Source organism: Callithrix jacchus, chromosome 8 (genome assembly GCF_049354715.1).
Source record: "Callithrix jacchus isolate 240 chromosome 8, calJac240_pri, whole genome shotgun sequence".
Lineage (NCBI taxonomy): Eukaryota > Metazoa > Chordata > Mammalia > Primates > Cebidae > Callithrix > Callithrix jacchus.
The window spans coordinates 117,224,337-117,247,941 of record NC_133509.1 but is presented as its reverse complement, the minus strand read 5'-3'; the positions used below and the strand labels follow the sequence as shown (position 1 = coordinate 117,247,941).

General features: G+C 36.2%; 1 long non-coding RNA gene and 1 pseudogene across 1 annotated transcript in view; one reads left to right on the top strand and one right to left on the bottom strand.

Moving 5' to 3' along the window:
- Window positions 1–23,605, bottom strand: part of LOC144577568 (uncharacterized) — a 695,104-nt gene that overhangs the window by 277,972 nt on the left and 393,527 nt on the right. The gene's annotated exons all lie outside the window — the stretch shown is intronic.
- Window positions 20,297–22,282, top strand: LOC100410245 (heat shock cognate 71 kDa protein-like; annotated as a pseudogene).

Below are 23,605 nucleotides of genomic sequence, written 5' to 3'. Positions count from 1 at the left end.
ATTGATTGAGTAAATAAATGAATAATTTGAGTTAAAGTATCTTAAGGTTTTGAAAAAGGTGGGCTCTGAGGAAAGAGGGCATTTCTAGATTTACAAGGAGAGGGAAAGGGAGGGAAGAATTTCATATAGTTTGAATGACCTATAAGGGAGAGATGAAGACATACAAAATTAACCGAGTAAAGATAACAATCAATAGACTTGGAAGACAAGGAGTTACGGAAAAGAGTGTAGGCTGGTTTCCTGGGTATCTGGTTTGTATAAAGAAACATTGCTCAAAAAACTTTAAAAGTAGATTAGAAAAAGATTGCGCCACATCTTATATGCCAAGATATGAAACACATATTTGTTCAGTTGTCAAGGGTTTATGTTGAAGTTTTTAAAAAGACAATTAAACAATCAGAGACATGCTTCAGAAAAAGTAATATATAGATGTATAAAAGATGAATTAGTGAAGACATGAGAATCAGAGAATGGATTAGGAAACTAAGGCAAACAGTCATAAAGGGTTGAATCATCTGTATCTTTATTCTGTTCACAGAGAGGCTCAGCAGAAGTATATACAATTAGTCACAATTAACCCTGCCTGCAAGTTAAAATCTCCTTGGAGGGTTTTTCACAACCCCAAGCCTGGGCCACACCCCAGATCAATTAAAGCAAAGTTTGTGTATGTGTCAGGATGCTTTTAAAAGTCTCCAGTAGATTCTAGTATGCAGCCAGGGTTGAGACCTACAATGAGTAATCAGGGAAATTAAATTGGGTAAGTGATTCTTAAAGTGCTGCTCTCTTCAGCATTAACTGGGAATTTGTTAGAAGTGTAAATCAATTTCTAATCTGTTAGAATTAAAACCTCCCCAGACCTACTAAAATGGGGGAGTGGGGAGCAGTAATATGTTTTCCACAAGCCCTGCAAGTGATTCTGATGCACTGAAGTTTGAGAACAACTGGACTTTGTTTGTCCCATTTAGATTAAAAACAAAAAAGGAAAGAAAAAAATAACAGTATCTCATATGGGACATACTTATGTTAAAATAGTTTTGCTGCTTATCTGAAATTTAAATTTAATTGGACATCTTGTACTTTACCTTTCAATCCTAAATTAAAGGATAAGATGACACTATAGCAAAGCTAGTTTTTTATAAATGCTTAGGGAAAAAAACGGCATCAGAAACTAAGAAAAGGAAGAGAGCTAACAGAAAATACTGTCTTTATTGAACATAATGAACCTAGTTGTAGACACCTTGAGATGAAGTTGTCTTTGGGTGAACATAGACCATATTGAAAATAGGCAGCTATAAATATCTCTTTAAATACTATAATTAAGAAAGTATCCAAGGAAAAGGTATCAAAACAATGAAATGTAGGGAACATATCTATTTCAATGAGAGAAAATAAATGAGCAAGGCAAAGAGATGAGAAAAGAGATATTTCTTAATGCATTTACACCACGTTTTGTATGTATGATCATTATAGAATATTCACTACCTGTTCAATATATGTACAAGGTACCAAGAAGCTCTTTGAAGGCAGGAACTATACATATTATATCTTTAAAAAAATGTGATCACTATAAGCCTTAGCATAGTAATCTACACAGAGAGGCTCTTCAATTAACTACCAGTTAACCCTATTCAAAAGAATGACTGGATTAATATTTTGGAATTATATGAGGAAAAAAACGTGTTTGTGTTCTTAAGATATGATTTGGAATGAAAATGTGCCTATCCCAACAGTCTGCAATAATTTCAGAGTTAGACTCGAGATGGAAACGACAGAGCAGAAAGTAGTCTTGTTTCATTATCCAAACAAAAATCATGAGGGGAGGGGAGGTTAATAGCATGTATTTTATTAATATGGTATGAAGTAACTTAAATAGCTTAAAAAACAATGACACATGATATTAGAATGGAGACTGGGTCTGAAAGGACATGGGAAAATGATAAAACTGCCAATCTAGAAAAACGATGATATATAAAGAGTGCTTAGTATTCCTTTATTTCCCAAATATACTTGTGCTTTAATGGACGATAAGGGCATTTCTTACAGTAACCAATCTATTTAATGGAATGCTTTTTTTACTTGAAAATGCAGATGTTGTACTTCTGACCACTTAGCCTCAATCGGCATCTTGGTAGGTTGTACTATCATTAAAAAAGGAATGGGTTGTAAAACTAAATCTTCATCTCATTGGAAGATTTATGACTCCAATAAAAGAATGAACCCCAAGTTTCACTGACTGGACTCTACTGAAGAAAGGGAAAGAAATGCTTCGGGGTTTTTCTGTACTGTATGACTAGGTCATGGTAAAAAATAGTGGGTGGATGTAGTGAGTAGCTGAAGATATTAAAGGAAGTAGTTTAGCCTAAGGGGAAAAATAAGCGATGGACATTTGAATTGTTGAAATAAAAATGAACCTCATTTGAGAAGGTGCAAGTGAGAAGTAATTTGTCTATTTTATTTTGCAGGATTTTGGCTGGACATTTCTACTGCTCCGGTAAATCACTTATGGAAGCTGCCTCTTTGGTCAATGTATTAGTTTCCTATTGCTGCTGAAACAAATTGCCACAAGTTATACTGACTTAAAACAACACAGGTGTATTATTTTATAGTCCTGGATGTCAGAGTACAGAATGAGTTTTGCTGGGAATAAAATTCAGGTGTTGGCTAGGCTGTGTTCTCTCTGGAGGGTCTGGGGAGAATCTGTACCCTTGTCTTTTTAAGTTTCTAAAGACTGCCTGCATTTCTTGGCTCATGCTCCTGCCATCTTCAAAGTCAACAAAGGCCAGTGTTACATTAAATCACAGAGACACTGAGCTCCCGCCTCCCTTTACCACTTATAAAGACCTTTCTGATTACATTGGTCCAACCTAGATAATACAGGATTATCTTCCCACCTCAATATCCTTAACTTAATCATAACTGCAAAGTCCTTTTGAGTGTATGTGTGTGTGTGCCATGGAAGGTAACACATCCATCGGTTCTGTGAATTAGTATATAGACATCTGTGAGGGCCATTATCCTGCCTACTACAGAGAGACAATACCTTTTTGATTAGTATTGTAATGTGTATGCTCCACAGTAAACAGATTCATAAGGAGTTGAGCATGGTGAGGCTTCCCAGGTATGAATGATCATTTCTGTATTTTTTCTGCTTTGTGTCTCATCAGCAGTAATAAACCTGGTCATTAGTATTTAGGTGGTGATATTTTTACTTAGTCAGAGGGCAAGAAAGAAGGCATTATAGTTCTTTTATAGATCTCAAGGCTATTGAAAAGTCACCACGAATAAGACCTTATTATATCCATGAAATATACTTCACATAAAAATGTACAAGGAGAGGTATATCATGGAAAGGGTAACATTTTACCTGGTATGCTTTTTTTACTGTCATAATTTTTCATGAAAAAAAAAGAGTTGGGAGAAAGTCTCAGACTCAAAACTACAATAAGAGAGAGAGGATGAAACCATCTGCACTGTTGAAAGGATAGAGAACACCAGTGAGATCACAGAAGCATCACCAACATAGAGAGACCGTCTGAGTGCAATAATTAAACTTGGCAGGGTGCATAGACAATAGCAGCACATGTTCAATTAGAAACAGGGGACTAGGATAGCAGACAGATATCTAGTTGGGAGGGAGGGAAAAAGTAGGTAGCATGAAAACAGAAGACAGGAACTTGTGAATGGGTCACGTATGATAGAACATGAAATACAGCTTCAGGGCTTCAACAGTTGTTAAATTAATGAATGAGATAACCAAAGAGGACGACGTTTGGATGAGTGAAAATGTCCAGCCTCTTGACTTGCAGAGTGTATCCAGCCCTCAGGTGAAAAACAGATGTGTTATGAAAAGAAGTACACATAAGGTGAGAACATGGGAGTATCAAGGATTTAAAGAAATTCAGAAGGGAGGACAAGCAACATCCATCATGATAACGTGGGGCCTGAGATAACAGAACCAACACAAAAGAAACTCAATTACCACATGAAAAGCATGTTGTTGTTAATGTATTATAAAAAGAAAATTAAAGGAAAATCAATATTTCAAGAGTCCACCTGACAGTGACAGCTCAGATCTCACACAGAAGGCTCTGTGTTTGAAGTGTGCTCAGATAAACATTCATTGTAGATTATTATACAGGATCAGAGTAGGCTGGGAAAGCTAGACCAAAGACAGAATAAAAAATGTGAGATGATAGAAACATTATCTGACTTAAAACAACAATGCGTTTTTTTGGTCTTATTCAAAAGGCTCATGAACAGCAGGAAAAAGTAGAATAACAGGAAAAATATGTTCTGTTTTCTGTAAAATTGAAGCAACTTGAACATGCTTTTTTTTCTGAGAAGCTATGCTAATATAATAATGCAAATGTACTCAGTCTTCAATTCTACAAGGCCAGTTGAAGCAATAGCGTATTTATCCCAATTAAAATTCATAGCAGTATGGAGCTGTAAAAAAATTCTGGAAGATGAGTCCTGGGAAGATGTTTATTGTCTTTCTGAATTGTCACTATAACAAACAATCTCTGTGACAATTGTTGTTTTGACAAACAATTGTCACTATAACAAATATCACAAACTCTCAGTCTTCCATTTTTTGGTGCATTTGATTTGTGGGCTGCTTAATTTTTAATTACACAATAAATATTCCAAAGCATGTTTTTTGAGAGACATCCAAGGAATAGAAAAATCTTTAAAACATCCCTCTGCACCTACTCTCTAGTCCTCCAATCCTAACATTCTCCCCAAAGGTAAACACACTGATGAGCCTTCAATGTTTTCTTTAAGACAATTGTCAGTATATGCACAAATATAAAATGTATATACAAATATTTAGGAGGATTTTAATGGACTTATGCATATTTTTCTATTACTTTATTTTTAAAATTATGTACTGTACTTTTTTCCATCTCTCTTTTTGTCTTGAAACTTATACATAGTAATTCCACAGCATCATAACTCATTTAGTCATTCCTCTCTTGATAGACCGTTTTTAGATGTTTCTGATATTTTTCCATTATATGGAAAATTCTATGAAGTGTCCTTTATATTTATCTTTACACATGTACACATTTTTGTCTTTGCAGGGCAAATTGCTAGAAGCAGAGTATTTAAGTTGAAGAGAATGCTATGCACATTTTCTTTTCTTTAGAAAATAAGAATTTCTCAAATTACTCTCCAAAATCATAGTAGCAGTTTACTAAAAGAAGCTGTCCCTCCAAGTACTGTTGTACATTAAATATCATCAGTGATTTAAATGTTCAAGTATCATGAGTAAAAACTGGTACATTATTGGAATTTAAATTTGTAGTTACATAATTATTAATGAGGTTTAGTATCTTTTCAAATGTTCATTGGCAATTTGCATTTTATTTTCTGAAAATGGACTGCTTTATATATCACTGATTTTTCTACTAAATTATTTGTGTTGCTTTATTAAATGAGATGAATCTTAGTATATCATGGATACGAACTATTTGCCTATTTGTTTCAATTATTGTATTCATTCGGTCATATCTTAAGTTAAAGATATTTCCTTTTATTTTTTGCCTGCTTGTTATTTTTTAAAAATCAATACCATATAATGCATTTTCTATAATACTTTTTATATAACCATTAAGTTAATCATTTGGATTTTCTTATTTAGTCTGTTATGATTAAGTCAATCTTTCTTTCCTAAGATAAACCCACCTATTATAATTCTTACTGATGAATAAAAAATTATGCAAAAAAGAAACCATTTTATTATCCTCATGAATTCTGTGGACTAAAGGTTTGGAAAGGACTTAGCTGAGCAACAAAATTTCTTTGTTACTTGTAACATCAACTGAGGTCACTCAATGGTTCTCAGCCAGCAGATGGGCCAGGCAAGAGGTTTCGATAAGAATTCCCTCCATGTCTGAAGCCTGGAGTGATGGCAAAAAGATTAAACTTAGTTGGGACTGTTAGCTGTTGTCCTTCACATGGCCTCTCCATCATGATAGTCTCAAATACATCATGAGGTTTCTCTCCAGTTGTTTTGATTGCTCAGCTGCACTTCATTTTCTATTTTATGTTCCCTTGACTTTACAATGTAGAAGACAGAAATATTCCTGGAAGTGTTGCTTTTAAGCTAAAAAAATAGAATTATATTTTCTTTTAATATATTTAAAAGGAAGGTATTCAGAAAGATGGAGTCTTTCTTTCTCCACATATGTAAATAAACATGAATGAATGAATAGAAAACAGAGAGAACTTAAATTGTTTTCTTTATTAACATGACGTCCCAATAATGCTAATAATACATCATGGCAATCAATAGAGCGTTAGAGAAAGAGCACCAGTCTTGACATCAGAAAATCCAGGTTCCAGCCTATCTCTGCCATTATTAGTTTGGGATCTTTCCAAACTATTCCAACTATGGTTGGATCTTTCCAACCATTTCCCAAACATCATGTATTTTATGTTCTCTATTTTTCAAACTAACAGAATAACTTAGCCCCCAGATCTGCTGTGAGAATCAAATGAGTTCTTTAGTATAAATGTGCCTCATAAGGTTTGCATAGGCAGGGCGCAGTAGCTCACAACTGTAATCCCAGCACTTTGGGAGGCTGAGTTGGGTGGATCACCTGAAGTCAGGAGGTCAAGACCAGCCTGGCCAACATGGTGAAACCCTGTCTCTACTAAAAATACAAAAATTAGCTGGGCATGGTGGTGGGTGCCTGTAATCTCAGCTACTCAGGAGGCTGATGCAGGAAAATCACTTGAACCCAGGAGTCAGAGGTTGCAGTGTGGCAAGACCATGCCACTGTACTCCAGCTCAGGTGACAGAGCAAGACTGCACCTCAAAAACAAAAAGTGCAATTATAAAGTATTTTATAATTATTTCATTTTGATTTAAAAATGAGAAAGACCTTACAGAATCTATGTCAGTTAAGATTATCCTTATGTACATGTGCAACAGAAAACCTAACTATGAAGGGCTTTAAAAGAATGGATTTTCTCATCCTCACATGGCATTAGCCAATGAGTAGGCAGTTGCTAGTGTTGCTTCAGCAGTTGTGTGATGCCATATGGGTCTCAAGCTACTTCTCTGTGCCCTGTTACTGTCCACAGTCTGGCTTTCAGTTTTCTGTTTGTGAGGGAAAGCTGTAAAATAACTGTTACAGCTCCAAAAATCACATAATTGTTCAAGGCAGGAGCAAAAGGGGAAAGGCCATCTTTAATCCTTCCATCAGAAATATAGAGGCCTTCCGATGACTTCTCTGCAGATACTGGTTTAGAACTCTCACTGCTCACAACAGAGGCACATGTGCTTCTCTAGATGTGTCTGCTAGAAAAGTGAGCAATTCAAACACTATCCAGTGACTTCTCCATTCTAATTGAGATTCAAATTGAGATTCTATTAGCAAGCTGAAGGGGAAGTGAGAATTTCTGAAGCAACTGTGTCTACCACAGGACCATCAAGGTGAGGCAATATCTCTCTCTTCAGGCCCTCACCCACTCTCACAACAAAACTACCCCATTCATAAAAACTAATAATGATAACAATAACTAGGACAAATATCTAGCTTCAGCCCAGACAGCTCTTTTCAGCTCACACGTTTTTTAATCAGGACTATTTGCAAAACCTGAATATTTTTTAGGATCTTCAAATTTTTAATCAACTGATCTACAAGTACTGAATTTACTACCTGTGGCATAAATGCACTCCCCGGATCTTTTGCTGGAAGAGGTTCTAACGTAATATACAGGTGAGATGTAGAATACAATCCATAATGTAAAAATTAGGACAACCATAAATACTGTTGCTGTCCTGTAACATTTCTGAAAAATTATTTCTCAGGATAACACTAATGTAAATTGTATTATATTTAGAAATATGGAAGGCCACAAGAGGCCTTAAGGCCTTCCCTACACCCTACCTCCACCACTTTCATAAGTTAATATGGCTCAGATGGGCCACATCATCTTATTGAGCACTTATTCCAACCTAGGTATTAGGCCAATTATGCTACCATTTTGTTTCACAAAGAACATGGAAAACTACACAATTCTTCCAATTTTTATTAGGAAGAAAAAGACTTCAAAAGGTAAAGTCATATAGTAAATTTGGTTTAAATTCAAATAATTTTATTATTAAAAGTTATAAAACCCAGAATTCCTACCCACACCTTTCTGAATCCAAATGCTATTTTCTTGCCACTGTTATAGAAGTTATTAAGAAATTATTTTAGGCAGATAGAGAGGAAAAGGGATCCTTGGGAAGTCTTTGTTTCTTTTAAAGCAACTCCAGAAATGTTGCTGGTCTAGCAGGAAAGCCCCTGCTTAGAGTCTGGCAAGCAAGCTTTGATATGCAAATGTAGACCTTTAGAAACTGGGTCTACCTAAACGTGGAGATTCCAGCTGTCTTCTTCCTCGCCCTCTGTTCCTGGAAACGTGGCCGCCCCCACAAATACCCAAGTGTGTAGAACATTATAGCTCCCTACATTTCCATATTCAAAGACTAGGGTGGGAGGACCAGTTTTTTCACCTGCTAAGTGAATGACATACCTTGTCAAACCAATCCTCTGAGTCCTATACAGATTAGACACCGCCTCCTCCAGCCTCCTCATAACTGGCTGATTTCCGTGCACTCATTCCTCTCTTGGTTTTAGAGACCCCCTCCCTCTGTTTCTGTATGAGGAGCTACTTCCTTTTTTTTTTTGCCTATTAAACTCTCCACTCCTTAAAATCACCACGTGTGTCTGTATTGTTTTATCAAATTCCAAGTGAGGCTAAGAACCCTGGCAGTCATGAGTTGTATCACCACTATGCAGTCATACAAGGAAGATTACAAGTACAATATATAGTTCCATATTCTATGCTTTTTACTGTAATATTGTCTTAAATACCCTAAGAGGTTTTCTATTTACCAAAATGCCATTTTACCTTAAGTTATTTGCATGCAAAGAGGTTTAAATGACTCTTAAGGAAAAATGGAGAAATTTTAATGTTAACACTTGTAACTATTAACACTTGCTTACCAAGACTGGTATTATTATCTGTAGAATTTATATCACACAAAACAAAGATAATAATTAGAATGTTGAAGAATATTCTGATATTACTAGGGATATTGTGAAACCTGAAGAAATGTTCTCAAGCCTCAACAGCCATCCTTATGTTTTGAAAATTTTGTTTTGTAAGTGAGTTGACTATTTTATCTGAATAGTCAATAGCTAGATTTCTAAAAGCCAGAATTAAATCCCAAAGATTAACACTTCCAAAACAGCTACATCTTCATTTGGCAAACACTTGTTGCTGGTAGTCTCAAAGTGCTAAACGGTAAGAATACATTTTCAGACATGACAAGGACAACAAAATACATTAAAGAAAAAAAAGCAAGAGTAAGTAAAACTTGATTCAGATGTGATTCAAAGGTAACGTCTATCTCTCATGTGGAAGGTGAAGAAGCTTATTAGACGCAAAAATCGGAGACAGGTTGTACAACAGTATACAAGGCCATGCCTTGTCTTTTAGTAGCCAAGTCCAGAATTTTCCACTCTCACACCCCATTCTTGCTTGCCCCGTTCTTTGATGGTGGCTAGATGGATGCAGAAGTGTAGTGTCCAGTGAAGTGGATGAGATGCGTCTGTGAGACCATTAGACTCAGGGAGACTCGGAAGTGGGAGACAGTGAAGGAAAGCAGCATTCTGCAGAAGGAGTTAATTAAAAAATAATGCTGCTTTCCACGGAAAACCATCGGGAGAAATAAAATGTTTTAAGAGCTTCCACTTTTTAACTAAGGTGATGTTTGCAAACTAAAGAATTGTTAAAATATTTACATCTTTAAGTGCATGTCTACAGATTCTCTCCTTTTGAAATTATCCCCAGAGAAGACAATATGCTGAAAGCATTACGAATATAGTTGATTTTAATTTCCAAAAGCAACCCAGGAAGACAACTTCTGAAGAAGAAAGAGTGCGATGGGGTGAGACAATCAAGAGTCATCCCTCCTTTGCCTGAACTGCATGAAAAGAGACTTTATGTGGCCCTGAGGCAGAAAGATTTCTTTGCTACTGTTGATTCCATCAGTGTCACCAGACAGCAGTATCTCATAAATAAAGCTGATTTACCATGCTTTGGCACTAAAATATTATTTGGTTATGTTAGGTTCAAATTAAATAGCAAATGTATATTCCTTCTTAAAAACGAGCTTGAGATGATGATCTCACTGTTCATGAATCCACACAGACAATATTTTTATTAGCGGCTGTTTTAAGTAGAATTACTAATAAATATTTATTTCCTATCAATATATCAAGGGTGTGAATTATATTTATAAGTATAATTTATTTTACTTTTATAGCCATAATCTTAAAGGAAAGATTAAAAAATATTCCTTCTTAATAAAAAGAAGCCAGAATTCTGTTTTACTTTTCTCGACTATCGATTCTGTGTCCATGAGTTAGACGAAGCAACTCTGCCTGTAGAGTGACAGGCTCAGAAAATCAAACTTGGTTTTTGTCATTTTCTCAGACAGAGCAGACCTCACGCTGACCCTTTTGCACATTAAATCTGAGTCTTTGGGTTGCAGCTGGCTGTAGAAAGTACAAAGGTTTCAAGCTTTGCCACTGTTCTGACTTACATAATATATTCAGAAAAAGACAGCACAGAAATCACGGTTTGTATTTACTAACATCATGTTGTAGGTTCTGCTAAGATGTCATCAATTAATGTCATATTTCATAGGCATCAGCAAAGCAAGGTCCCACATTCTGCCTCATAAATTACCCTCTCATTCCTCTCCTTCTTCTTCAGACATTTGCTAGTGACCTTTATAGCTGATGAGCTTCCAACAAGTAACTGGGGGTCAAAAAAGCCTAAAGATAAACTTTGTATTCACATTAAACTTCCTTCCATCTTGAATAAATACACTAAAAAAAGCCATGGAATCAATACTGTCTAAGGTTTGACTCTTCTGACATTGGCATTGTAGAAGCCAAAGGAAAACTTTTCCTTTCCCTTGTGAAGTTTCAATGAAAAATCAACTGATCAAAAGCAATGAACTGGAGAAATGGAATACAAATTTATTAACTTGTATGTAGGGGAGAACCACGGTGTAATTATCCTCAACTCTCCAATGGGATTCAGAAGATGATACACCATCTTGATGTCACTGAAAAAATGGGAATTTGCTTTGTGGTAAAACAAAACATGTTATTGAAGAGGAAGGCCTGGCTGGCAGTTGTATTATGTAGATGAAATTTTACAGGTAGCATCTTTCAGAGAACAGAGATGGTTAGTATTTGTTAACACCCTTAAAAGGCATGAGACTCTGTATTAGTCCATTATCAGACCGTTATCAAGACATACTTTAGACTGGATCATTTATAAAGAAAAGATGTTTGATCAGCTCACAGTTCTGTGGGCCATACAGGAAGCATAATGTTGTCATCTGCAAGGCTTCTCAGGAGGCCTCAGGAAACTTGGAATAATGGCAGAAGGTAAAGAGGAAGTAGGCATGGTTTTCATATGACTGGAAGGAGGTGGAGGTGGAGAAGCTATACACTTTTAAACAGGTGTATCTTAGGAGAATTCTATCACAAGAACAGCAAATGAAAAATCTGCACCTGTGATTCAATCACATCCCACCATGCCTCTCCTCCAACACTGAGAATTACAATTCAAAGTGAGATCTGGGTGGAGACATTAGAGCTAAACCATATCAGACTCCCAGTTAATCTTTCCTAGATCTTTTGAAGGGAAGGCCTCAGAGAAAACCTGGCTGCCTCAGTGCATATTTTCTCTGCAGATGCAAATCTTCCCCACAAAAGATAGTGTGGCAGGGCTATTTCTATTTGCAGGCCCTAAGAAGAGCCACCTCAAAATATGATGAAGAAATATATTTTTACAGTGAAATACATTGATTTTCTTCAGCATCCAAATTGCATTTTGACATGTTTTTCTCTTGCAGTTTTTATACTTATCTTAAATTTTTTGCAGTGAGAGCTTCCTTATTTTCCAACAATCTTTTTGTATTTGCTACTTTTATTTCTCCTGTGGAAGTACTCCTTAGAAATTCCCAGATTCTGAAGAATTTCCTTTCTTATGATTATTTCCAAATTCAGATGACATGACAACTGATAAATCTTGCCATGCATTTAATACTGTGCATTTTAAACATAATAAAAAAATTACATCATAAAAATCTGTTGGGCTAAGTGTGGTGGTGTGTGCCTGTAGTCCCAGCTACCTGGGAGGCTGAGGCAGGAGAATTGCTTGAGCCCAGGAGTTTGAGGCTTCAGTGAGCTATGATTTTACCACTACACTTCAGCCTAGGCCACAGAGTGAGATTCTGTCTCTAATGTGATAATATTATTATTATTATTAATAGAGGCTCTGTTGGATAATTTTTGTATCAGTAGTCTCATCTCTACCATTTAGTATCAATATTCAGGTTATCCAGTGTAGGAACACAATGCATTATTTTGAGCTCTCCTTTCTTGATTATCTGATAGTATTTTTTCACAGCCTTAAGAGCCATTTCACAATTCTATAAATTGTAGATAACTGATAAAAAATGCAAAATAATTCTTGTCTATACAAATATAAAGACATTCTATCTGCTGGAAATTCAGTTGAGTTTCCTTTTTTTTTTTCCCCATTGTAGAATAAGTCAGTTTTCTTCCATTTCTAAATGCATTTCAGCATGGTTTTACTTCATATATATGTCTGCATCTGTAACTTTTTTGAACTGATTGTAACTCTTTCTGGTTTCTTCATTAATAATTAGTTAAATAAAATCTGTAATATGTGTCCATTTTGTATCTATATGAGAATCGAGATTTTTTTACTTTTCTTAAAAATTTTCTTTCAAGACCTGGCTTCACAGTCCAACCAATACCATAGAATTTGACACATAGACTATGGAGACATGTGGAGTATGTCCATTTAATAGTTAATGCATTTAGTCTATGTATGTGAAAATGACAGAAACTCTTTTTAAAATTTGTATGTAATTTATCAATTTCTCAGAAATGCTGTCAATTAAAGAAGTTAAATAAAAAGACTGAAACATTAAAACAATGAAAATGAAGTATTTAATTCTATCTCCCATTTTCTTTTCTTTTTATATTTATCGACCTGCAAGAATTTAATAACAAAAAAAAGGTTCAGGAAGATGGCAAAAGAATAATCTCTTCTGACTGTATTGAGAAAAAAATGCTAGATACAGGAATTTTAGGGACTCTTTAGCTTTTCAAGGTGGAGTCTTACATTTGATTCTTCCTTCTTCTTGCGGTGTCTAGGCCAAATGTGATGAACATTGATTCTATCCTGGGATCCTGGGCACCACAGCATATGGAAGGTGAGTTGACAGAGGACAGAGTCTCCAGTCACAGACCAAGTGAGTTTAGATTCTGGTTCCATCACTTACTAAACATGTGAATCTGATCAAGTCATGGAACCCCTCTGAGCTTCGGGTAGCTCATGTATGAATCTATGATAGTAATAATAATATGCTTTACAGATCTGTATGAGCTTTAAATAAGAAAATATTTCTAAAGCACCAAGAACTTAGTCTGTTGTGTGTTAGTGAGTCAATAAACACTATTATCACTATTCCTCATTTGACGTGCTACCAAAGAGCTGTTTTACTTTTTACCTAAATGTCAACATTGTCAACTAGATTCAAGAATTACCTAACGTAAAGAACAGCTAGTGATGTGCCATCAAAAACAGAAGGAAGATCTGTTTTGTAAACATAAAACCAAGAAATAAGGCATCAAAGACATATATAAAATTAGTTAAAATACTCTGTTTCACAAGCATAGGATCCATTGATTATGTAAATTGACCATTTTTGTAGTCTTCTATAGCAACTACTATTATAATTAAAGAGATCTTTCCTAAACAGTAGACTTTACACGTGTTAATTCAGGAAACAAGTCTAAATATAACTTTCACCTCCTAAGCCTTTTATTAAAAAATAAGGTATTGGACTTATCTCCATTGTACTTAAATATATGTGTGTTTCTGTGTGTGCATATATATATATATATATATATTTAGTATATATGTGCTTGTGCACACATATATCCATGTATGCATATATGTACACAATATATGCATATAGACACATATATGCACATATGTGTGTATATGTACATACATACATGGGTATATGCATATACATATGTACAAATATGCAGACATTTATGTACAAGCACACAAATACACACACTGCCACCCTTGGAAGCAGAATATCTACCTCTTTGGATTATTAAAAAATGCAAATAATTGTTTAGTGTCACAGAAAGAACCCAAAGTCTAACTAACTGCATGATTTGGAGTCAATAATGACTCCAAATAAAATAGAATTGGAGTCAATAATGAACCCATTCTATTTTAGTCTATTACATCAATGGCAGTAAGAATTGTAGATGGTCAATTTCTTTTATACAATCATGTAGTAAAGGTAAATGAAACAAAGTATGAAAAAACTCTAAGATAAATTTGGAAGACAGTGTGCTCTACAAATCCAAGCTGGCACTGCTCTGAAGAACACAAATTCAAGCAATTCAGATGCTGTAACTAGATTGTTGATGCAAAGACAGCTCTACTTTCCCACCTGCTCATTGTACCTACACAGTCTCCAGGTGCTGCTGTATAATCTTTCTCTTAACCAAGCAATTACACCATGGGAATTGTGTGGTTAGTCAGCTAACCATCTGCTTTCTAGGAACAATCATGTACCATGTTCACAATTTTCTTGATTCAAGCCACAAGGAAGATGCAGAAATTTCAGGTGTAATATTTGAGGCATTCTTTGTTTTTTAAAAAATAAGCCCTATATTAAGAAGATTTTAAGCTGCCTTTCTTGATGTGCACGTAAAGTTTTTGCTGACAGTTGAAAATAAGTGTAGGGTGGCAAAGAGAGTAGAGATAATGGTCACTTAATCAGTAAATAAAAATTTATGCATATTTCTATTTTTTTCTTGACTGTACTTTCCTCCAACACCCCAAAATATGAACAGGCTGTAAATGTATGCCTGAGACACGCAGACAAAAGCAGCAATCTTAATTAGCCAAATTAAAACAGTAAGACACATCCGATTATCCCTTTTTAGTTTAAACCAGCTCCTAAAATGACAACTGATGTGAAAATAATTAAACCAAGACAGACTGGAAAAAGAGGAAAAATAATGTATTTAGATTTTGAAGAGAAGTAATTAGCTTTGGCAGGTTATTTATTTATGTAAATTGAAAAATTAGCTCTACTAGGCAGAGGCGATACATTCAACTGTCTGCATTTCTGGCACGACATGGAAGAAGAAAAAAGTTATAATGAAAAGCAACAAGATGAATTTCAAGCAAGAAAAGACTCCTTAAATTGTTACTTTTTTAAAGGAAGACAGATTCTCAAAGAGAATGAAATTCATAAAATCTGTCTCAATAGTTCGGCACCACTGTGTATGACAAAAATCTTACTAATTTCCTGAGATTGCTTTTCCTCCATACAGATACAGATTTCCTTGATTTAAACAGCTGTCTTAGCTTTTCTCAATCTATGTTACATTCGTAAGTTATTCTTCCTTCAAATTCGTCATTTCATACAGCTCTACTTCATTTAAACTGCTTCATTTTCAGTAGAAATCTAGACTATTCCTTCTCACTTTGTCCTGAACTTTTTATATGCCATCCGTACACACACACTTTGCCCAGTTTCACCTTTGCAATTAATTCAATCATCTCCAATAAATTGAAGGCTCTTAGATCTATGAATCTAGCACTGTCATCCATATTAAATATATAGGCACTTACAGTGTACTTAAATATACATCTCTTCTTGCATGCTTTACTTTTTCCATCCTTCCTGCAGAAACTGTGTGTTCACTGCTTTCTACATAAGAGAAACCATGCTATGATTAGGCATTTTAGTACTAGGTATAAAAGAATATTTCCAGGGTTTAACTATTGCACAACTTTATCCTCTATAGGGAATAAACACAGAAAATAAGCAAGAAAATATAAGTGTTCTCACAGAAGAATGTACAGAGTATAATGAAGATACAAAGAAGGGCATGGTAAATTCTACAGTGTGTGGAGTGTGGATTTGGAGGAAAAATTATTGCTATGAAAAGATTTCTTTATAAAGAGCTTATCCTCTATTCTCCCAATGTCCAAAAAACATGCTTTGCTTAATTAAAAACAAAAACTATTTTAGATAAGTGAAAGTACTGTGAATACTGTTGCCCACTTGAATTAACTATGCTAGTGAGATGTGGCTATTACACACACACACACACACACACACAAACACACACACTCACAGCTTACAGTATACAAATTAAGTGCTAGGCTGCATTACACAGTACTGGTAAAGTAACTAAAAACTAGTAATTAAATCCACACCACTCCTTTGCTAGACAAATCTTTAGTTAATGTGATGATTTTTGATCTTCATATCTAAGATATACCCAGAAGTTTTAATGTATATGACATTATTGACAATGCTTGTTATCCTAAAATTTATGTGTGGAAACTAGCATATCTATTTGTGGTCCTAGAAGAATTCAAGAAAGCTACCGATTTCAAATTTTGATTAAATATTAACTTCAAAAATCTCACATACTTCTTTGATTTCCTTCCGTGCAATGAGACATGCTTGAAGAAAAGGAATTAGAAAGAAATAGCTGTGATCTGAAGCCCAAGGAAAAACATACTATCTATCTACCACAGTCTCCTCTTTCTCTTCACAAAAGAGGGCTACATTTCTCAGTGTTCCTGGATCTAAACTGACAGCATACAACTGAGATTTCATCAGTAAGAATATAAGCAAAAATTGATTCGGGTTCTTCTTGGTATCCCCCTCACATCTGTGCAACTGAAAGCAAATATCTACTGCATGGTGGACAGAAATGGCTCAGGCCTTGAACCATAATTTGAGAACATCCAAGGAATATCACCTGGCCTATAATAAGAGTGAGAAATAAACACGTTTATAGGTTAAGCCACTGAGATTTGGAGATTTATTTGTTATCACAGCATAGATGAGTTTATCCTGACAAACACTGTAAGAAACTAATGCTTTGTCTCCTATATGAAATGAAAAATTAACATCAAAAACTACTGGTTCTTCCCCAGCAGCATACAGTTAATATGAATCAAAAACTGTGAAGTATTAACAACATTTAAGAATTAGGGATCTGAGGACAAATGGCCTGGATTCAAAATTTGAGTTTTTCCTACTAAGCAAATGAGCTTCGATAAATTTTCTTGTGCCTCATTGATTTTATCTATAAAATGGAAATGTTAGTACTACCGTGGTAAGGATTAAATGAAGTCATTCTCATAAAGAACCCACCATAGTCCCAGCATATAGCAAACCCTATTAAAAATATTTGCTATTATTATTATAGTTAAATAGAATATTTATATACCTCTGAAGGGGCATAATTTCAAAATTTAAATTACTATTAATATAATTGGCCAAAATCTTTTGCAGTTCTTTACAGTAGTCTTCATAGTGGTTGTCTGAGGTGTATAGTCATGTGACAAAACAGGGATGTTTCTCTTCCTGAGCCCTGATGCTCTCGGACAGTCCCTGACCAGGTAGTTGCCAAACCTTATTTGGGCAACCATGCGATGCATTAGACAAATGGAGACATCTTTCTAATGCCAATGAAGTTTTATGAACAGTGGCAATGCCTATTTACAGTATCAATAAACCAGTACACAATTCTACTGATGCTTTTTAATTTGTGCATTTATGTCAGTGGGATGGCTCAGAATGACAAAGAACATAAGAAACAATTTGGGTTGCCACAAGGCTAATCTAATAAAGAACTTATGAATATAACATTGTCTTAAATTCTATACCATCTTTCATACAGTTAAACCCATATGCAAAAGAGATGTAGTCTCAATTACATCTCAAAGAAACCTGGAGCCTGTATACACAAATAATCATACTTGTGCACTTCAAAAATAGACATATATTGAAATGCATGGATTTACGAACAATAGTGCCAGGTATTTCATATACATTTAAGATAATCCTGGACAAAAGCACTAAATGTAGGCATGTTAGACTCTACTATAGCAGGAAGGAAAGTATTTGTTCAAATATGTTTAGGCAATTCGTTCCTCTGTTCTTTACTTATATATCTGAATACACTTTTTTTCATAATTTTAGGTTACAATTATAACCCTTGATAAGAGCTTCCTGACCTATTTTATAAAACAGTGCCACTCCTAATGTATTCCTATGTTAATGACAATGATAATGATGGTGATAATATGACAACATTAACAAATAAGTTAAATGTATTTATTTTATTATTTGCCAGAGAATCTACTAAGCTTTTTCCCTTAGTCTTTAATTCTAATTATAGTTCCAGAATAAAATACTATCATTATCATTGTATAGATTTTTAGAATGTGGCTTTCAGATTAAGAAACATACTGAAGTCCCCCAACTAGAGGTCAGACATGATAGAGATGGAAGTTGAACTCATGAGTCTATCTGCAGTCTCTGTTTAACCACTGCAATATACTACTTCTCACTCACTTTATTTTCCATTCATGCTCTGTCATATTTCCTGATGCATAATAGTTGTGACTTGTCTAAATTACACAAAGAACCATGAATTATGTCTTCATAATTATCTATTTCTTAATTCAAGTAATACCTCTTTCACTATGCTTTGTGCAAGAAAAGAAAGTTCCCTCACATTTCCTTGCTTCAGTTTTTCTCAACCGTTAAGTGAATAAATAATTCCCTCTTTACTTAAGAGTGCTCTTCTTTTTAAAGCAATACTGATCTAAAGGAAAGCATAGCTTGATTGGAGGTAGAATAATATCGAAAACCAAAATAATCTTAAAGCAAAGCATAAACATTAATGAATTTAGCAAATACTCATTCAGTTTCTCCTACTGTGGGGCACTATTCCTGATACAGAAGTAACAGGAATTGAGATTAGGGTGGTAGTGATAGAAATGAAGAGGAACAAATAACAACAAGATTTTACAAGTGAAGGATTTCTTCATCTGTAAAATCATGTCAGAACTAGTTTCCATCAGAATTACTATAGCTAAGAAAATCACATGGACACAGGGAGGGAAGCACTACACACTGGAGTCTGTTGGGGGGAATAGGGGAGGGACAGCGGTGGGTGGGGAGTTGGGGAGAGATAGCATAAGGAGAAATGCCAGATATAGGTGAAGGGGAGGAAGGCAGCAAATCACACTGCCACGTGTGTACCTATGCAACTATCTTGCATGTTCTTCACATGTACCCCAAAACCTAAAATGTAATTAAAAAAAAAAGAAAAAAGAAAATCGGATATTTGAGCAGTGAAGCCTGGGCTTTTTTGCTTTGTTTTCTTTCATTTAACAGAGACAGGGTCTCACTCTTTTCCTCAGGTAGGAGTACAGTGGCACAAGCAGAGCTCACTGCAGCCTCAAACTCCTGGGCTCAAGTGATCCTCCCACTTAGGCCTCCCAATGCTGGGATTATAGGCATGAGCTACCATGACTTCTATTTTTATTAATTCTGATTATCCTCAATTAATTTCAATGGGCATAAACTAATGCTTAAAAATTCTCTGCGCTGCAGATTTCTTTCAGCCCCCTTCAACACTAATGGCCAATGTGCCTTTGATTCAAGATTGATTTTAATTCTATGACAAAGCAAAGGAAAATCTCAAAGGTAACTATGAGTTGCTGAGTAGCATATTTCTGAAGTGTCTCCAGCTTGCATAAGTTCTCTCTGGTATTCAATCTGTGGAGACAGGATTTTTGACATTTTAAAAAAATCTTATTTTTTATTTCTTTGAGAAAACTATTTCTAAACCCAGCACTTCTATTTTTTTTTTTCCTTCGAAACAGAGTTTCAATGTGATGCTCAGGCTGGAGTGCAATGGGGCAATCTCGGCTCATTGCAACCTCCATTTCCCTACAGAGTTCAAGAGATTCTCCCATCCCTGCCTCCCAACTAGCTGGGACTACAGGCTTGCAACACCAGGCCCAGCTAATTTTTGTATTTTTAGTAAAGACAGGAGTTCACCATATTGGCCAGGCTGCTCTCGAACTCCTGACCTCAAGTGATCTGCCCGCCTCAGGTTCCCAAAGTGCTAGGATTACAGGCGAGAGCCACCGTTCCCGGCCATAGCACCTCTATTTTTAATTTCTAAGTTATACTCAGGTTCTCATTCTGTTGTGATGTTAATGATGCTGATTAAGAAACACACCAGAGCTCATTGAACTCCCTGGCAGCTCTAGGGATTACTCTGGTTTTCTTCATTGTTGGGGCCAGGCCTAAACCCCAGCAACCATGTCGAAGGGACCTGCCATTGGTATTGATCTTGGCACCACCTACTCTTGTGTGGGTGTTTCCCAGCACGGAAAAGTAGAAATAATTGCCAATGATCAAGAAAACCAAACCACTCCAAGCTATGTCGCCTTTACAGACACTGAAAGATTGATTGGTGAAGCTGCAAAGAATGAAGTTGCAATGAACTCCACCAACACGGTTTTTGATGCCAAACATCTGATTAGATGCAGATTTGATGATGCTGTTGTCCAGTCTGATATGAAGCATTGGCCCTTCATGGTGGTGAATGATGCTGGCAGGCCCAAGGTCCAAGTACAATACAAGGGAGAGACAAAAAGCTTCTCTCCAGAGGAGGTATCCTCTATGGTTCTGACAAAGGAAAGGAAATTGCAGAAGCCTACCTTGGGAAGACTGTTACCAATGCTGTGGTCACAGTGCCCGCTTACTTTAATGACTCTCCGTGTTAGGCTACCAAAGATGCTGGAACTACTGCTGGTCTCAGTGTACTTAGAATTATTAATGAGCCAACTGCAGCTGCTATTGCTTACGGCTTAGACAAAAAGGTTGGAGCAGAAAGAAACGTGCTGATTTTTGACCTGGGAGGTGGTACTTTTGATGTATCAATCCTCACTATTGAGGATGGAATCTCTGAGGTCAAGTCTACAACTGGGTGGACAAGATTTTGATAACTGAATGGTCAACCATTTCATTGCTGAGTTCAAGCACAAGCATAAGAAGGACATGAGCGAGAACAAGAGAGCTGTAAGACGCGTCGTACTCCTTGTGAGCGTGCTAAGCATACTCTTTCTTCTAGCACCTGGGCCAGTATTGAGATCAATTCTCTCTGTGAAGGAATCAACTTCTATGCCTCCATTACCCGTGCCCAATTTGAAGAATTGAATGCTGACCTGTTCCATGGAACCCTGGACCCCATAGAGAAGGCTCTTTGAGACGCCAAACTAGACAAGTCACGATTCATGATATCATCCTGGTTGGTGGTTCTACTAGCATCCCCAAGATTCCATCCTGGTTGGTGGTTCTACTCGCATCCCCAAGATTCAGCAGCTTCTCCAAGACTTCTTCAAAAAGAACTAAAGAAGAGCATCAACCCTGATGAAGCTGTTGCTTATGGTGCAGCTGTCCAGGCTGCCATTCTGTCTGGAGACAAGTCTGAAATGTTCAAGACTTGCTGCTCTTGGATGTCACTCCTCTTTCGCTTGGTATTGAAACTGCCGGTGGAGTCACAGCCATCCTCATCAAGCGTAATACTACCATTCCTACCAAGGAGACACAGACCTTCACTACCTATTCTGACTACCAGCCTGGTGTGCTTATTCAGGTTTATGAAGATAAGTGTGCCATAACCACAGATAACAACCTGCTTGGCAAGTTTGAACTCATAGGCATACCTCCTACACCCCAAGGTCTTCCCCAGATTGAAGTCACTTTTGACATTGATGCCAATGGCATCCTCAATGTGTCTGCCATGAACAAGAGTACATGAAAAGAGAACAAGATTACCATCACTAATGACAAGGGCCATTTGAGCAAGGAAGACATTGAACATATGGTCCAGGAAGCTGAGAAGTACAAAGCTGAAGATGAGAAGCAGAGGGACAAAGTGTCATCTAAGAATTCACTAGAATCCTATGCATTCAACATGAAAGCAACTGTTGAAGATGAGAAACTTCAAGGCAAGATTAATGATGAGGACAAACAGAAGATTCTGGATAAGTATAACGAAATTGTCAACTGGCTTAATAAGAATCAGACTGCTGAGAAGGAAGAATTTGAACATCGGTAAAAATCGCTGAAGAAAGTCTGCCACCCCATCATCACCAAGCTGTACCAGAGTGCAGGAGGCATGCCAGGAGGAATGCCTGGGGGATTCCCTGGTGGTGGAGCTCCTCCCTCTGGTGGTGCTTCCTCAGAGCCCACCATTGAAGAGGTTGATTAAGCCAAACCAAGCATAGATTTAGCATTGTTCCACACATGCAAAAACATTGAAGGACCTAAATTTGTAGCAAATTCTGTGGCAGTTTTAAAAAGTTCAGCTGCTATAGTAAGTTACTAGGCATTCTCAATACTTGAATATGGAACATATGCAAAGGGGAAGGAAGGAAATAACACTGCACTTTATAAACACTGTATTGTAAGTGGAAAATGCAATGTCTTAAATAAAACTATTTAAAATTGGCACCATAAAAAAAAGAAACATGCCAGAAAGCCAATGGCACATGCATGTAGATAATTTATAACATTTGTTTTACAATAACCTGGTAAGAAACACTAGCACACACAAACGCATGATTTATTATAGCTCTCATAATCTCCATTGCCAGCTGTACCACCCTAATGTATGTGACTGTCATGATAATTATAGACCCCCTTCCTAGCAACATGGCTCATTACCTACAAACCTAGAATGCATTTAGCTTTATTATCACTGATTTTACATATGATTGAGTACAATAATATATAGGATAGTACTATGTAAAGTGGAAAGCATCACATGATATACACTACTATTATCTTTAATTACCGTTCATTAAAACTTTATTACTTGAGCAAAGTTTTGCCATTTTTCAGTTTTTAAAATTTGGAAAAATAATTGTCAAGATCCATGTGTAGGTAAGAACTGTGGTTTTAAGGCTGTTTGTACAGCAAATAGCCTTAGAAGATAGAGTGTCTGCCTTCAGGGTAAGGAACAGATTTTTTTGCTGTTGAGGATAATATAGATAATGTCTCCCTGCAGGACAAAAATTGGATAGGTTTGCTGGCAGTTCCTTATTAAGTTGAGGGTTCGCTAAGCTCAGGATTTTTCAGTTAACATATGAACCCTGTGTGTGTGCAGCATCGACCTGGGCCCATCTCCATGTTTCTGTGGAACTCAGAGGTGGCAAGAAGCAAAGTGGATATAAACCTGAAGTTCACACTGCCTGGTGTTCTCTGAGTAATAAACTCCTCTGACTCTGACCCAGGAATCTTCTATCTTCTGCAAGCATCCATGAAACTGTACAGGCTAAATTGTTGGCTTGTAAGCAGGGTAAGATATCAGACCCTTCACGGTTCTTGACAGTACATGAATGTATAATCATTTTTTTTGAAAAGGGAATGGATACTTTCCCAAAATAAAGAAAGAAAATATGCAATTTGCTGTAAAGGTTGACACCATAACACTATTATTTTAAAAAATCAGTATGAAAATGTGCTGATTTGTTCTCATGCTCTCTTGCTATCTCTTCTCACTGTCTTTCTCTCTCTTCCATCTTTTCTCTTTTCCTTCCTTCCTCCTTCTTCCCCTATTGC